The 17,035-nt window shown below is 45.4% G+C and overlaps 1 protein-coding gene and 1 long non-coding RNA gene across 5 annotated transcripts in view; both read left to right on the top strand.

Annotated features, from left to right (window-relative positions):
* The window catches only part of HSPA12A (heat shock protein family A (Hsp70) member 12A), a 160,443-nt gene that overhangs the window by 16,716 nt on the left and 126,692 nt on the right, over positions 1 to 17,035 (top strand). The window lies entirely within an intron of this gene.
* Positions 7,879 to 16,759, top strand: LOC111092964. The gene is made up of 4 exons (XR_005380650.1): positions 7,879 to 10,006; positions 12,210 to 12,307; positions 13,089 to 13,203; positions 13,774 to 16,759. It is a non-coding gene; the product is annotated as an uncharacterized LOC111092964 (long non-coding RNA).

The following is a 17,035-nucleotide window of genomic DNA, read 5'->3' as shown; positions in this document are numbered from 1 at the left end:
TCTCCAATTTTTCCCTCCAGGGACCTCCTTGGTCACTGGATGTGCTTAAAAGATCCACTTTGCATTCTCGTCTCTCCCTTTGGTGCCATGGCACATGTTCTTTTCTTTTTTCTTTGGAAGTGACCTTCCTGGTTCATTCATACTGCTCTTATCCGTGGATATGACTTTGCTTCTAGTTCCAGTATTGACCCTGGATCGTGGCTCTGCCTCCCACATCCACCTCCATCTCCCAGACCCGAACCGCCACCTGTGATGGCTGTCTGCCTGCTTTGAGGGCAAATGATTTACTGTCTGGATCTTAACGAATGCTAAGAAGTGGTCAATGAAGACCCTCCTTGTGGTTAGGAAGATGAGTATTTAAAAATCATTCTGTAAGATATTAGTGGTAAAATATTCTGCAGCAATGAAACCAGCATGGAAAAAGTAAACCAATCGTTTACTACAACTGAAACAAAGCAACAAAAAAATACCCTTGAAGACTTGTAAACAGAGGAAAAGAACATATAAATGACAGTTAAGTCTTCTGTTTTGTGGTGTATATGTACTCCGGTGGTGTTTGTGATAGCTGGTCCTCACAATGGCGAAATCACGTTCAGTTGGATATTACCTAAACATTTCTGAAAGCAAATCTGATTTCATTATTCCATTGCTTGGGGCTTTCTGGTGGTCCTTCCAGATCTGATTCTGGCTTCTCTTTGACCTTGAACCCTTACTCTGCTGTGCTGATCTGCCAGCAGTTCTCAGGATATTCCAGGATATTTCATGCCTCAGGGTCTTTGAACAAACTCCTTTTTCACCTTGGAATGCCTTCTCTCCCTATTGTCCCCCTGACCAAAACCTATTCCTCACACCACCTCCTCCCTGAAGCTCCTCCTGACACCCCCAAGTTAGATCGACCTTGTTTTCTTTTGCACCCCACCTGCACAACCTCACATTCTTCTCAGTAAGAATAAAAACTGTAATAATAAAAGCTCCCTTTTATTGAATACCTTCTGTGTGCCAGTTTAAGTGGTTTCACTGGTTATATCGTTAATTCCTCACGGCCCTGTGAAGAAGACACTGTTATTGATGCTCATTCTACTGATGAGGACACCGTGGCTCAAGTTGCATGTTGAAGGTCACACAACTTGAAAGTGGTGGAGCGGGGCCTGAGTCCAGTCGGCATGATTCAAGCACACGTAATAACCACCCCTGATCTAGAACCACCAAATTACGCTGCCCCCCATTGTAAGAGGCCGCCAGCCGCCATACTTTTGTTTGGGTTTAGTTTGTCTCTCCTCTAGACGGTGAGCTCACGGGGGTTGGTGACACTCTTCTATAGGGCGGCACATGGCAGAGACTCTAAATGTTGGTTGAATTTAATGAAATTAAAGGGAATTGAATTGTACTACATATTTATATGTATGTATGTGTGATTCTCTCTCCCTGCCTCTCTTATTTTCCCTATATATGTCTTTTATATACACATATAAATGCACACACTATACATAGTTTACATACATAAGTATATAGTCATATACACAAGATACATATATGTATATGTAGGTATTTATACTTCACTAAGCAGACGTGTGTGTATATAAAGACAGTGAGAGGCAAGGAGAAGGAGAATCAGTCTCAGTTGGGAGGAATAAGATGCATTCCGATCTCTCTGGCTTTGGATGGTGAGTTTATGGTCTGTGTTAACCTAGTTACCTTGTAGCATGGGTGAGGCAGCATGTACCTTGGCCTGGGTACTCCTAAAGACAGACCTTGAAGCGCTCCAGGTTCTGCCCTGGGTGTCATTATATTTAAGCCAGATGGTTATCAGAGGAGGCGGATGTCTAGGTAAAAGAACATTTTTTGTGATTTTTTTTTTTCACTATGCATTGTCCCAGGTATAGAGATGAGTCCTACATTGTCCAAATGCCTTTCTTCACCATTAAGACTTCTCATTTTTAAAACGCTAAGCATTTTTAGCAATGGGGAGCATGGGTCTCATTCTCTGCTGCAGGTGAGCTCAGAGCCTCCTGGAAGGTGCTGTGTGTTATGCAAAGGGCAAGACTGGCTAAGACTCAGCACAGAGTGTAGCCTTGGCACAAAACCCCAAAACTCTGTTAGAGCTAAGAGGCACACATGAGATCTGGCAAGTTGGGTGAAGATTCAGTAATAGCCAGCTCAAGGGCAAAAAATTCTTTTATGGATTCTATGCTCACGCTATTGCCTGCTTATAGAGGGAAAAAAGTTCACGTGTTATTTATATACATGTGTCCTTTTGTCATGTTTATTTTTACCCACCATAAGCATGAAAACCTGGTTTTAAAATCAGACTCTAAAACTTTACAAGCTGTTAGGTTCTTACTGCTTTTCTAAAGTAATTCAGTGGCCCTGGGTGGGCCCTCCTCCATGTCCTGTTGACCCTCTTCCTGCCTCTGACCAGTCATGCCCTTTGCTTCTCTCTCTGCTCCTTTGCTCCTTTTCTGGAATCGTTCCTCTTGGCCTGGCCAGATCCTGTCTATCCTTTGAGAATCACTTAGATCCATGGGGATCTGACCCTTTCCAGTCTTGCTATGGCATCCAGCATCTTGTTAATTGCTGCAAGCTTCTCCCTTAATATACAAAATGCTTTCAGGGTATAAAGCCTTGGAGGGAAGCAGGGTGAAAGTTAAGACAAGTCTCTCATGCTTTTAACCAAAAGAGCCCTAATTACAGAGCTGAATCAACTAGCAGTTCTGCAGGAATGGTGTATCTGAAGTTTAAAATAAAAAAAAAAAATCTTCAATTTTTAGTGTTTTTCCATTAAAAATAGGGCTTTGCAGATATATATAAACTAGTTTTCTAAGCTATGCATCTGAGTGTCCTTGGTGTATCATTACATTCCTTTGGGTAGGAAGGGCCAGCTTGGACCCATGCCCCTGTAGTCACACAGGCCCTGGGCTTGTTTTAATGCTCGGATGTTACCGTTGTGAAATTCTTTATAACTTGAAAGAGGGCTCCTGCATTTTCATTGTATACTGGGTCCCGTCGGTTATGTAGGTGGCCCTTTGCAGTTCTGTGATTCTTCTTACTGGGAAGCATGGAGAGACGGCAGTAAAGCCTTACCATGAATTTGCTGGTTATGGCCGACCTAGGGTAGGGTGCGAATCTGGGTGCTCTCTAAGGAGGGAGTTCTGGGCTGAAGACCGAGGAGGGTCAGGGAGGGTGGAGGCCCCTAAATGCCAACATTGCCCAGGATCAGCCGTGCCCAGCAGCATTCTAAATGTGTGCCTACAAAAAGCAGGGAGCGAACAGTTTGTAATTCTGTAATTCAGGTTCAGAAAGCTTCCCGAGAGAGTCCTGCTTTTCACCTGGAATTCCCAAGTCATTTGGCCAAGAATTTCTGCTTGTTTGAAATCTTCAGGAAAAAAGAAAATCCCCAATGAAACACACCAAAGTCAGAAATGAGCTTCCCTTTGCAACGTGTGCGTATAAAAATTCTTATCAATGCTCTTCCTCGTATCTCCTTTCATTTTTCTAACTTCCTGCTTTATTCCGAGAGGGTTTGGAGATATACATATGATCAAATAATAAAAATGGTATATTTGAGAAACAGGACTGAAGGGTAAATAGGGCCAGGTCATAAGGTGAGCTCACAAATGCATACCATGAGGTCTTGCAGCATTTTAAGAGAGAGGGTACAAAGGTGGCCGTCCACCTCGGTGTTAGTGGGACAAAGGTGCGTGGTCAGCCTCAAGCAGGTGGGAGGGGAAGGGTTGGGAAGCAGGTCCCAGCTTGGGCTGCCCTGCTCCCTCCTGGTCTTTAGAGGCATCTGGGGAAAGTGGGTTGGGCTTTCTAGGATTCTGTTTGCATGAGGGAAGAAGTCCTCCCCCAGGAGATGCCCAGACGTTTCCTAGCAAAGCTGCCTTTGGAGGAGAGGGGAATTCTCAAGGCTCCTTGATGTCCTGTCTCTCAGTCTGTCCCTCATCTGCCTCAGACTGACTGGGGATGGAGCCAACAGTGCCAGAAAGCTCCTGGCCCCCGTGCCTGCCCCCTCCAACCCCCTCCAGCGCTGATGGGATGGTAGTTCCAGTGACGCAGCGGCAACAGCAGCAGAGGCGGTGAGCCCGGCGCTGGCAGTGTTGGTGGCACTTGCACAGTGGCGGTGGCACCAGCACTGGCGGTGGCGGTGGCACCCGCGCTGGCAGCGTCTGTACCAGCGGGACGTGGCGCCGCATCTTCGAAGTGGACGAATGGACGCAGCAGCATCCCAGCGGCCGCAGGGGCCCCATCGGCTTCAGCGCCTATTGGGAGGGGGGGTGCAGGTGGCTGGAAGTGACCCAGGCTGTGCTCTGCCCGCAGTGGCTCCATGGTGACTTCATACAAGAAGATATTGGGGCTTCCCTGGAGGAAGAGTCTCTCCAATAGCTGGTGGGAGGTGGACACCATTTTTAGCCTTCAGATAGACTAACCCAAGAAGAGATGAGTGATTTAAGATTTGGAGCATTTGTCAGATAAGAACCAACCAGCTGCATAAGAGAAGCTTAATTTTTCCCAGTGTGGGCAGTTGAGCACACACTCATTCACTCATGCATTCAGTCGGTGATTCATTCAACAAACATCAGTGAGACCTTCCCTGGAGTCTGGAGTCAGATTACTGGTGTCTGAATCTGGCTCTGCCATTCACTGGTCTCTATAGTCATGACAAAGTTAGGTGATTTCTCTAAATCCCAGTTTTTCCATCTCTACTATGAAATGTGAATAATAGTAAGTATTCACCTCATTGGGTTTTAGGAATGCATATGAAATGTTTAGCATAGTGCCTGGTGCTAATTAAATATCCAATAAATATAAGCTAGGAGCTATGATTAAACATTATGGAATGTACAAAGATTGACATAATCCCATACTAATTAAAGCAATATTTATCCGCATAATGAAATGCTATGCAGCCAATGTCCAGAAGAATATACAGTTGACCCTTGAACCACCTGGGTTTGAACTGTGCAGGTCTACTTATATGCAGATTTATTCTTGGCACATGTAGGACAGTGCTGTAAATGTATTTTCCCTTATGATTTTCTTAGTGACATTTTCTCTAGCTTATTTTTTGGCAAGAATGCAGTCTATAATACATATACAAGATACGCGTTAATTGGCTTTATATTATTGCCAAGGCTTCTGATCAGCAGTAGGCTATTAGTCAAGTTTTGGGGGTCAGCACCCCTAACTCTTGTGTTGTTCAAGGGTCAGTTGTGCTAACTGTGGCCATCCCTTGTAGGGAGATTATGGGTGATTTGATTTACTTCCTTTTCTTACCTGCCTTTTAGGATTTTTCTGGAGTACATGAACTATTTATGAGATTTTAAAACAGAAAGGAAAGAAATTCCATCTGACCATCTCTTTGGTGCTTTAATCATGACACAAAGGAGTCATGGAATGATAACACATTTGTCCCCCAAATGCTTGAAGAGGAGGTGTGAGGGCACTCAAGACAGCGCTTTGCACCTGTTGGCAGCTCTGATTCCAGAAGGTTCTTCCCTACACTATCTGTTTGTAATTCCTAACAGTTAGGGCTTACTCACCTTTTCATTCAACCAATACTTATTAACTGCCTCTTCTATGTCAGGAACCGTGGCAAGATCCAGGGAGACAACAGCACATGGAAGCCAACAGGTCCCTTCATGGAGCTTGTAATTTAGTGAGATCCTCAGACTATAACCCAATGATTAAATAAATAAATGTGTCATTACAAATGGAGTGCTCTGAATCTAGGAGAATGCACAGCAAAGTTGGGGGAAGGATTCCCAAAGAGCATCCCTGTGGTAACAGTTGAGCTGAGCTGTGAAAGGTGTATAGGCGTTATGGGGTGTGGGCAGGGGATGAGCTGTCCAGACGGAGGAGCGGAGTCTGCTTCAAGGCCACATGGTCATCTACTTCCCTCTCCATGTACAAGCCTTTCAAATATGTGAAGATGGCTTCTTCCCTAGAGTTTTTCTGTTTTACTTCTAGTCTCTACAGCTTTTCCTCCTAGGATGTGATTTTACAGCCTTTTGTTGTTTTGAGGCCTGGTTTATTGCTGACCTCCTCTTCTTCCTAATATTTTTGAGCTATAACTCACATACCATGCATTTCACTCATTTATAGCTTATAATCCAATGGCTCTTAGTGTATCTTGGGGTTGTGCAGCCATCACAAATCAGTTTTACAAATGTTTTCATCACCCCAAAAGAAGACCCCATACCCATTAGCACTTACTCTCCATTTCTCCCCTAACTCGCAGCCCAGCCCTTGGAAACTACTAATTGCTTTTCATCATCCTAGAGTTGCCTGTTATGGGCATTTCATGTAAATGCAGTTGTACAGGATGTGATCTTCTGTGACGGCCTCTTCCTTTTTTTTTTTTTATTTTATTTTATTTTATTTTATTTATTTATGATAGTCCTGTGACGGCCTCTTCCATTCTGGCACAGCGTTTTTAAGGTTGGTCCCTGTGGAAGCCTGTGTCACTACTTCACTTCTTTTTGTTGCTGAATAATACTCCAGGGTGTGGATATATCACACTGTGTTTCTTCATTAGTCAGATGATGGATATTGCAATTATTTCCACTTACTGGCTCTTAGGAATAATGCTGTGCACTGCACGCTGTTGTGTGGATGCGTGTTTTCACTTCTCCCGAGTATAAACCTAGGAGCAGAATTGCTGGGTTGTGTGGTAAGTCTGTGCTTCACTTTCTGTGGAACTCCAAACTGTTTTCCAAAATACCTACACCATTTCACACTCCAACCAGCAGTGTGTGAGGGTTCGAATATCTGTGGGTTTTTTTTTAAAGGTTTTATTCAAATTCTAGTTAGTTAACATATAGTGTCATATTAGTTTTATGGTACAAAATAGTGACTCAACACTTCTATGCAATACCTGGTGCTCATCTGACAAGTACACTCCTAATCCCCATTGCTTATTTATTTATTTATCTTTGAGAGAGAGAGAGAAAGAGAGTGAGAGGGAGCAAAGTGGGGCAGGGAGGGGGAGAGGGAGAGGGAGAGAGAGAGAGACTTTTAAGCAAGTTCCCTGCCCAGTGGGGAGCCTGACATGGGGCTCGATCTCACGACACTGAGATAATGACATGAGCCAAAATCAGGAGTCAGATGCTTAACTGAGCACCCAGGCACCCCGACCCATCACTTATTTAACTCAACCTTCCCACCCACCTCCCATCTAGTAATCACCAGTTTGTTCTCTATAGCTTAGAGTCTGTTTCTTGGTTTGTCTCTCTCTCTTTTCCCCCCTTTGCTCATTTGTTTTGTTTATTGAATTCCACATATGAGTGAAATCATATGGTATATGTCATTCTCTGATTCACTTAATGTCACTTAGTGTACTACTCTCTAGCCCCATCCATGTCATTGCAAATGGCAAGATTTCATTCTTTATGACTGAGTAATATTCCATTGTATATGTATATCACATCCGCTTTATCCATTCATCAGTAGGTGGACACTTGGGCTGTTCCATAATTTGGCTATTATAGGTAATGCTGCAGTAAACATTGGGGTGCATGTGCCCCTTTGAATTAGTATTTTTATATTCTTTGGGTCATTATCTAGTAGTGCAATTGCTGGATCATGAGGTACTATCTGTCTTTTTGATTATAGTCATCCTTGTGGGTGTGAAGTGATATATCATTGTGTTTTGATTTGCTTTTCACTAACGTCTATAGATGTTGGCCTGTTGGCCATTTCTGTATCTTTTTTGAAGAAGTGTCTATTCAGATTTTTTGCCCATTTTTAAATTGAGTTGTATCTTTTTATTATTTTCTTATAAAAGTTATTTATATATTCTAGATACATACTTTAGATATACATACTCCCTCATCAGATACATGATTTTCAAATATTTTCTCCCATCCTGTGGATTGTCTTTTCATTCCTTTGATAGTGTCCTTTGAAGCACAGAAGTTTTAAATTTTGATTAAGACAAATTTATCTATTTTTTTCCTTCTTTTTGCTTGTTCTTTTGGTGTCGTATCTAATAAACCATTGCCTAATCTAAGGTCACAGAGATTATGTCCATTTTTTCTTCTTTTGTTTCTTTTAATAAGAGTCTCATCATTTTAGCTCTCACATTTAGGTCTTTCATCTATTTTGAATCCAATTTTGAATATAGTGTAATGAAGAGGTCAGCTCACTGTTTTTGTATGATACCCAGTTGTCCCAGCACCATTTATTAAAAATACTATTCCTTTCTCCTACTAAATTGTCTTAGCATCCCTGTCAAAAATCAACCGATTATAAATGCAAGGGTATATTTCTGAACTTTTAAGTATGCTCCATTGATCTGTCTGTCCTTATCAAGTACCAAACTGTCTTAATTATTGAAGCTCTGTAGTTAGTTTTGAAATTAGAGTATGAGTCTTCCAACCTTGTTCTCATTTCTCAAGATTGTTTTGGCTATTCTGGATCTCTTGCATTTCCATATGAATTTATAACCAGCTTGTCAATTTCTACATAGAAGCCAGCTGAGATTTTCATAGATTGTGCTTAAACTGTAGGTCCATTTGGGGAGTATTGCCATGCCAACGATAGTAAGTCTTCCGATCCATGTACATAGGATGTCTTCCCATTTACTTAGGTCTTCTTTAATTTCTTTTAATAGTGTTCTGGTCTTCAGAGTATAAGTTTCACACTTCTGTTGAGTTTATTCCTAAAATTTTATTATTTTTTATGGTATTGTAGATGTAAAACCACTGGAGTGTGCACAGTGGGATGGACCTCACACCTGTGGATACAATTCCATGAATATAACCAAAGACAAAGATAGCTTTTTGTGGGAGGGGATGACATAGAATAGAGTACGGTGGTCTACACAACAACATCACATTTTGACTCATGTCAAGAGAAAACCATCACACTTTTTCAGGTCTTCTGCTTCTGTGCTGTGCTTCCCACACTCTATACCTGGACTGGTTGCCCCGAGAAGCTAAAGGTAGCACATTGGCTTTTCCATTTAATAAGTTTGGATTCAACCCACTGTTAATAGTCTATGAGATTAGTTTGTATATTGATTCTGACCCTGGTCATATCTTTGTCCTTCAGCCTATCCACAAATGTAATAGACATATCCTCTTTAGGGTTTTTGTTCAAGCCAATGCTAAACATGTTCAGCAGGACTTTGCCAAGAACAGATGCTTGAGGTCCTGAGTTCAGAACCTCTCTCTGAGATCATTGAATTTCAGCCCCTGAATAACAGTATCCAACCAGTCCCCAAGCCACCCAGTGGTCTTCATACCCAATTCATTAGTCCTTGCATCCAATCCATATGGCAACCCCATTGAACTTATCAAATGCCCCATTCAATTCCTAAATCCTTGATCTATTTCATCTCTACCAGTCTAGTAATCCTATCAAAGAAAGAGACAATTTATCTGACAGAGCTTTTTCTTTCTGAGCCTGCAGTGGGTCCTGGTGATTCTTGCTTTCTATCTGTTCGTAAACCATAAGTCTCCTTTAACAATCATTTTTGAATTGGATGCACCAAATTCACTAGCCAGTTACTTTCTTATGATAAGAGAATTAACTTCAGATGAAGAAACAGGATCACATGGGTTAAAGTCATGCATAAGGCTGGTAAGTGTGGAGGGAAGTCTAGAATCCAAGGCTTATGATGACTTATTCTGTGCCCCCTCCATTCACAATGGAGGAGGTTCCTATTTGACAATGACAGGAGCAAGTGTGAATGTGGGAAGCTACTCAGAAACTCCACGTCCTCAGGTAAACTCAGGTGTTCAACTTACTGTGCCCAAAGTGATATACTGCTACATACAAGTGATGTGGTTGCCTCAGCAACCACTAGAGAATGAGCAGAACAAGAAAAAGAATCGTTTGAACCACATCTGTGGTATCATATTATCTCCTTTAATTCAGGTTCCTCTTTGACCTGAATTATCTGGATTTTATTAGTTGAAAAAGCATCTATCGACTCATGTTGTTTTAGGCCCCACGGTAGGCTCTGAAGATCTTGAGATGTGAGAGGCACAGAGAAACTTTACAGGTGAGTCCAGCCCTGCGATGCCCCCAGTGGGTACTATGGTAGACTGACTTGCCATCCTATCCCCTGGGGCCCAGGGATTCTTCCCACGCAGTCAAGATATCAAGTGATTCCAGTGAATCAAAATGGAACCACAAACCAGTCAAAAAGTGTTATTTATCATCTATTATGTACCAAATGCTGTTCTAGATGTTAAGATGCACCTGTGAATAAAACATAAAAGTTCTTGTCCTTATGGAGCTTACATTCTAGTGTGTGTTTGTGTGTATGCATGTATATACACAAATCTTAACAACTCTGTCAGATGATATAGAAAAAGACTAAAGCTGAATGGGGGAGAGGGAAAGATGGGGTGGACATGGGGTTAGAATTTAGAATAAGAAGTCCAGACGGGGCTTCACTGAGAAGGTGACATTTGAGCAGCACCCTGAGGAGGGTATGTGACCAAATCATGTGAATATCTGAGGGAGGAGCAACCTGGGCTGAGGAACAGCTGCTGCAAAAGTCCTGAGGTAGGGGTTGCCTGTGTGTTGGAGGTCCAGCAAAGAGGCCACATATCTGGGAGATGACGCCAGGTGGAGCCTTGCAGGATGGCCAGCTTCTCCTCTAAGCTGGGAAGCCAGGGTTTTGAGTGAAGGAGTGGCATGATCTGACTTAGATGTTTGAAGGATCCCAGAGGTCATGCTGTGAGTACACTTTGGTGGGGAGTGGGGCGGGCAGAGGAGAGGCAGAGGGGCCTGTTAGGGAACTATTGCAAGGTACAGAGACAGTGCTGATTCAGCTTAGGGTGACAGGGGTGGCAGTGGTGAGATGCAGACAGATGCTGGAGGGGAAGCCCCAGGATTTCTGGTGACTGGATGTGGGGTGTGACAAAGGGAAGGCAAAACAACGCTGGAACTTTTGGTTTGAGCAAATGGCAAGAGGAGTCACCAGTTGCTGAGGTGCAGATGGCTGCCAAAGGGCACTCTCCCACAATGAAAGCTCACAGAGATGAAAAACCCACCAGTGAAGAAGTCCGAGTTGCTGCACCGTGGATGGAAGAGGAAAACCAGATGTCCTAAAAGTCAAATGGAGGAGTTATTTCTAGGAGGAGGGGGTGGTCTGCTATGTTGACTGGTATAGATGGGTCATGTCTGATGAGGACTGAGGGCTGACATGTATTTACAATCTTGGTGGCTGCACCAGCGGCAGAAATAACCGGCAGGCGCCTCTCCTGAGTCCCTGCATGGGTTGAGTGCCACCTGTGTCCCCCCAGGTGATCACAGGGACTGTCTTCTGCATAAATCCCCAAATCCACCTCCCACCTCTATTGTGGTCCCTAAAATGGCAAAAAGAGTCCCTTTCTCTTTGATATTCCTATGTCAAGAAGTATCCTGTTGACCAAGATGTTTGTCAAAATGCAGAAAATGTATTATTTTTCCTTGGTTTTTCTGTATTTTACTGATTAAGACATATTTGTCTAATTCTAATACAGCTAATTCATACAGCCTATCTCTACCATTAGAAACATATAAATTATTCCTAAACACATATGACCACGCACAGATCTCATAAGGCACGTTTCCAGCACGCAGATTATTTAATACAATGACATCCCCATATTGTCACTGTTCTGTAGACAGTTCCTACCCATCCTAGGTAACGCATAATGGGGACACTTCTTTCCTGTTTGTTGAGGTTGGGCGTGGGTGGATCCAGGAAATCTAAGAAGTGGAGCTGTATAGCAAGAGGGGTGTGGGGGCTGCAGGGTGGTTTATGAGCATTGGGGGCAGAAAGGCTGGCAAAAGCAGGATTTGGAAGCTGGGAAAATGTGAGTTGGGAACCAGTAAATAACCACTGTGGGTAAAATATAGAGTCCCAGGAGACAGGGCCTGGGCTGCCCAAGGTGGGGCTCTCTGTGAGGAAGAAGAAAATCAGGGGGTCCCAGGTCAGGGACTACCTTCCTTTCTGCAGGTCTTTCCTAGAAAGGATGGAACCAGAGTGCCCAGTCAGCTGTGAGCACCAGAGAGGCCCAGAGACAGGAAGCAAGAGCCCGTGGGCAGTGAGGGCTGGCGTAGAGTTCACAGACCAGGGCAAGGTGCACCCCAGGAGGGGTGGCCAGCAGGCAAGATTGCCACTCCAGGGGGCTCACTGGGGTGTGATGGGGGGATGTCTGTCCGCCTTTTGGTGTCCATTATTTTCCTTTGTTTGAAATTTCTCTCATCAGACAAATGTTGCTCTTCACACCCACCGATCGCATGGAACTGTGATTTGTGAATCACGTACGGCCACATCCCTTGTTCTAACATTTCTCATCTCGGACAGGTACATTTTCCCTCGGGGACATCAGGCCATTCCATCCGTGTGTTGTTGGGGACATGCTGTGGCACTTGCTTTGGTGGGGGCGGTGTGTGGAGATGCATCTGTGTCCCCCCCTCCCAATGTCACTGTGGTTCTGCTCAGCATCGAGTGGTCAAGAAGAACGGAGAGGATGAGTGGGTGACATGGGCTTCCCCTGAGTGGTGGGGCTCGCGGGACTGAGGGACAGTAAGGCTCAGAGGCTACGGCCTGGAGCTCTGATGATGGGGCGACCAGTTTAGACTTTATTCCATGGCTTAGGGAGAGCTGTCCGCGCCCTTACGGAGAGGACCAATGTGATCAGGTTTGTTCCTATTTGGAGCAACCCAGTGGCAGCGTGTGGCAGGGGCAAGATGGGGTGGGGTGAGGGCAGTGGGCATGGAGACCAGATGGGGCTGATGTAGCAGCCCAGGTGGGAGGCCATGAGGACCTGGCCCTGCAGGGGCAAGGGAGCTGGGAATGAATGTCCTCGTGGAGGTCGGGTCAGCAGGGATCGGTGCCTCATTGGCTACTGTGTGAAATCCCGGAGGGCTGCCCAGTGCCTGACCCAGGCCACGGAACCCATGCTGTTGCTGTCAACTGCCGCTTGGAAAGCAGTTAGATGATCTCATACCATCTTCATATTCTGCGGATTATCTTGAGTGACCCACATTTGGAAGTATTTGGAGGGGGGAGGGACACAGGGGAAGCGAGCCTAAAATACTCAAACAATGGTCTCGATTCTCTGCTTCTCTTCTTCTGTTGGCAGCCTGGCGTATCTCGAGGAGTGGCGGGGCACAGGGAAACTTTAAACAGAATCATTACGTATAGATAGTGGGTGCCATAGCCTGCACTGAGCCTCCTCTGCCAGAGCCGTGGAAGGGGTAAATAGAAGAGCACCTGTCCCTGAACTTGACAGCATCAGGAGTGGCTCAGCTAAGATCACCACAGATGGCTCTGTAGGGCGTTCGTGCTGAGCACACTAAGCCAGCACCTTCTTTCCTATTGTCTTTATAACTCCATTGTTTTAAGCAGGCCAGCTTTGTAGTCAGGGTTCATTCACTACAGACAAAGCCTCTGTTAGGAAAAGACTAGATCTCAGAAGCTTCTAGAGCACTGAGGAAAATCATAAGCCATCGACGGTGGAAGTTCCAATTCCAGATCCCTGGGCACAAGGGGCAGATAGGGTTTCTCCATTTGTTTGGTGTCAAAAAAAAAAAAAAAAATCTGGATGGGGGTGAGAGAAGGAATAGCCTCCAATAATTATTTAATCCTGCCAAACTCCAGAATACAGTTTAGAGTTAGCAATCCAGATGGTTCTGGCAAACTGTAGATCTCATCAACTATCCACAGTATAGTTGATAAAAGGGAGGAAAGAGGTGAAACATCCGTGTCATCACTTGAATGGCTGAAATAATACTTCAGTTCTGTTTTTTTTTTTTTTTTTTTTTCAGGTGGCTGAATTTTTCTCCCTCGTTGACCAATTTGGGAATGATTTTAAAACAGCCCTTGCTGTTTGTTTGCTGTTTGCTTTCCCTTTAGGAAAATAAACTCAGTCACAGTAAAATAGCTGAACAAATGGGTAGTTGGGAGCCTTTTATAACATTCAGCATCAGAAGGAATCTTGTAAGGCGTGTTCCAAAAAACCGTTGAGGATTTGAGGTGACCTTAAACTTGGCATTTCTCATTAGAAAGACTTCAGTCACCCTGAAAAGAAGGAAAACCTCCATTTAAAAAAACAGTGAACAGCAGATTTTCCTAGAGCCCATGGCCACACAGGCCACTTGAATGAGACTTCAGAGCTGTCGCATGCCGGCAAGATGGCGCCCCTTAAGGCCTCCAGTTGCCTCATGTCACATCAGCCATGTGATGCTAAGTCAGGAACCTGAAACATAAAGCCCATCATCCACTGGCTCCTTCAGTGAAATGACTCAGGGGGCTGTGAAGTCAGGCTTGGTCCTGAGAAAGGTCAAGAGCGGCATGGATCAGACTCTCATTTGGAGGATCTTTTGGCCTGGCAGGTGGCCAACGTTCTTCCATTGATGTGGGGGATTTGTAAGCTCAGTCACTCACTCCTCTGTCAGGGGCCAGACCCTACAGATGTTTCAGAGAGAGTAGATGCTTGGAGCCACAAGCGACTAAAGACGGGGTAAACCCAATGGTGTTAAGCACGAGGGCCATGCGGTCAGATGGCACTTGGGTTTTGGATACGCCGTCACGAACTCTGCAGGTGACCTATTCTCTGAGCTCTGTTTCCTTCTTTCATAAAATGAAGACACACTAGATACATACGAGAGAGGATCTTTAGATCAATACATGTAAAGGGCTCAGTGTCTGGTACACAGTAAATGCTCAATAAATGTGTGTTACCATCAGTGCCACAACTCCTTCGTCTTGGGGGTGTGGGAGGAGAGAGCCAGAGCAGAAACACGAATCCTTCGAGGTAGCTATTTTGTCCGATAGATGCGCTGCTTAGGGATGCAGCCCTTCCAATGACAAGCTTTCTGGTTTTGAGCATCGTCCCCAGGAGATGACAAGCAGCAGGGAGAACAGACTGAAAGGTTCGAGGCAGCAGCTGGCACCTGGGGGCAGATGCACGGGGTGCGCAGTGCGAGGGGGAACGGCAGAGTGAGTCCTCCCCCTGTCCACCTCACCTTGGACAGTCTGCTTGATTTGTTAGCACCTCCCAAATCCCTTCCCTGGGTTACTGTTTGCTTGCTTTTTTGTTTTATTTTTGCATTTTGGATCTGAGGCAGAGGAAATGCACCCCTCTGGCCATTTACAGGTGACCCAGATGGGGACAGGATGGTGCATTCCCCAACTGCGGGGTTCACAGCAATCCCCAAAGCCTGTGAGAAGATGAAACTGCTAATAAAAAAAAAGTAGGAGAGAGACACACACACTTGGGTTCAAAACAGACTGTGTGAACCACTGCTCTCCGGTCCTAGCTGGTTCTGCAGCTCTCGTGCCTTCATGCAGCTGGATCATCAGGGACCTCTGTTTCCATCCTGCTACCCGTGGGAGAGGTAGGTGGTCTGCCGCCAGCCACCCCCTTGTACCCAGAAGCAGAAGCTGCTCCCTTCTAGATGCGTCCATTCTCCCAACAGTGTGAGCGTCCTGTCCTCTTACTTAGGCTGGGAGCAAATATACAGTGTGCTCATGTCACAGGCGCAGGGCCTAAGGGTTTTCCCATCACTATAGCGACAAGCCTTCTCTCTCCTACTCAGACTCTGGTTTTATTCTGGAAGGCAGATGCCGGATTGGGAGGGAATAAGCCCATTGCATTGTGGCCAATTCGGGTGGCCACTCATGGATGGTGCCATCTAGGGAGGGACAGCAGGGCGGCCCTACAAATGGAAAGCAGGCCCCAATAGTGGCTAGCCCTCACAGAATGCTTCTGAATCCCTTCATGTGCTTTATGCCTCTTAAATGTCACAACAAACCTACACCTTAGGGGTTCTTCCTACTAAGCCTAGTTTGCATAGGAGGAAACTGAGGCCTAGAGGGTCATGCTTCAGTGACAGAGCCAGGCTGGCATGTAGGCGATTTGATCCCAGAGCTGCCACACAGCCTTGTCATGGGTGTGAAGATGTCTGGACTCTGGACAAAGAGGAGATAAGGGGTGGGGAGGGCAAGCTGGCCACTTTTTTCAATACCTGAAGAAAGAGGAATCAGAACTGACTCCATATAATGAAAGGCCAATTAGAACTTTCCAAATGTGGACAGGCTACCTTGTTTCAGAGATGAGGGAGGGTGAGAGTTTCCTACACCTGGAGGATCCAAGCAGAGGCTGTGTGATTCCAGCATGAGGCCCCTCTAGCAGGCAGAGCAGGAGTGCAGGTAGTGGAAGGAGCCCTTCAGAGGTGGCCGGAGGGTCAGGAGCCCAAGCCCGTCTTAGGGGACCTGGGTGGGGCCATCAGAGGCCCACGCAGCCTCAGCTCCCCTCTCTATCTTCTCTTTCACTCTTCTGTGTGCCTGGCTCTCCTTCTCTCTCTCTGCTTCAGCCACTCTCCTCACTCACCAAGCTGTAGCCATACCAGGGTTTCTGGAAGAGGCCAAGTGCTTTCTGCTCCAAAGCGTTTTTGCATAAGTCGTGGCCTCTGCCTTCTCTTGTTCATGTCACCAACTCCTGCTCATCCTTTAGATCCAACTCAAACGTGACCTCCGGGAAGCCTTCCCTGACCACCTCATCCCTGTGGGGAGCCTGATGTGGGACTCGATCCCAGGACCCCGGGATCACGCCCTGAGCTGAAGACAGACGCTCAACCACTGAGCCACCCAGGTGCCCCGAAAATTTGCCTTTTTAATGAGTTCCCAGGTAGTGTGGATGCTGCTGGCCACAGAGCCACACTATGGAAACCATTGGATTTGACAATCTGCAGGTCCTCTGAGGCACTTGTTTTTAAATTTTCCAAATCGAGTAAATGAATATGAAAGTTCTATGCTTACAAAAAGAGTATGCTTATTTACTTTTATAAGAATTATTTATTTATTTGAGAGAGAGAGAGCACGAGTGCATGAGCAGGGCAGAGGGTACCGAGGTGGGGGTGGCAGAGGGACAGAGAGACTTCCCTGAGCAGGGAGCCCAACACAGGGGGCTCGATCCCAGGACCCTGAGATCATGACCCGAGCCAGAGGCAGACGCTCAACTGAACCAAGCCACCCAGGCGCCCCTAAAAACAGCATATTTAGATACAAGAGATTATTTTGAAACAT

The sequence above is a fragment of the Canis lupus genome, chromosome 28 (genome assembly GCF_011100685.1).
Source record: "Canis lupus familiaris isolate Mischka breed German Shepherd chromosome 28, alternate assembly UU_Cfam_GSD_1.0, whole genome shotgun sequence".
In the NCBI taxonomy this organism is placed as follows: domain Eukaryota; kingdom Metazoa; phylum Chordata; class Mammalia; order Carnivora; family Canidae; genus Canis; species Canis lupus.
Note: the sequence above shows the minus strand (reverse complement) of the source record. Positions and strands in the feature narration are given on the sequence as shown.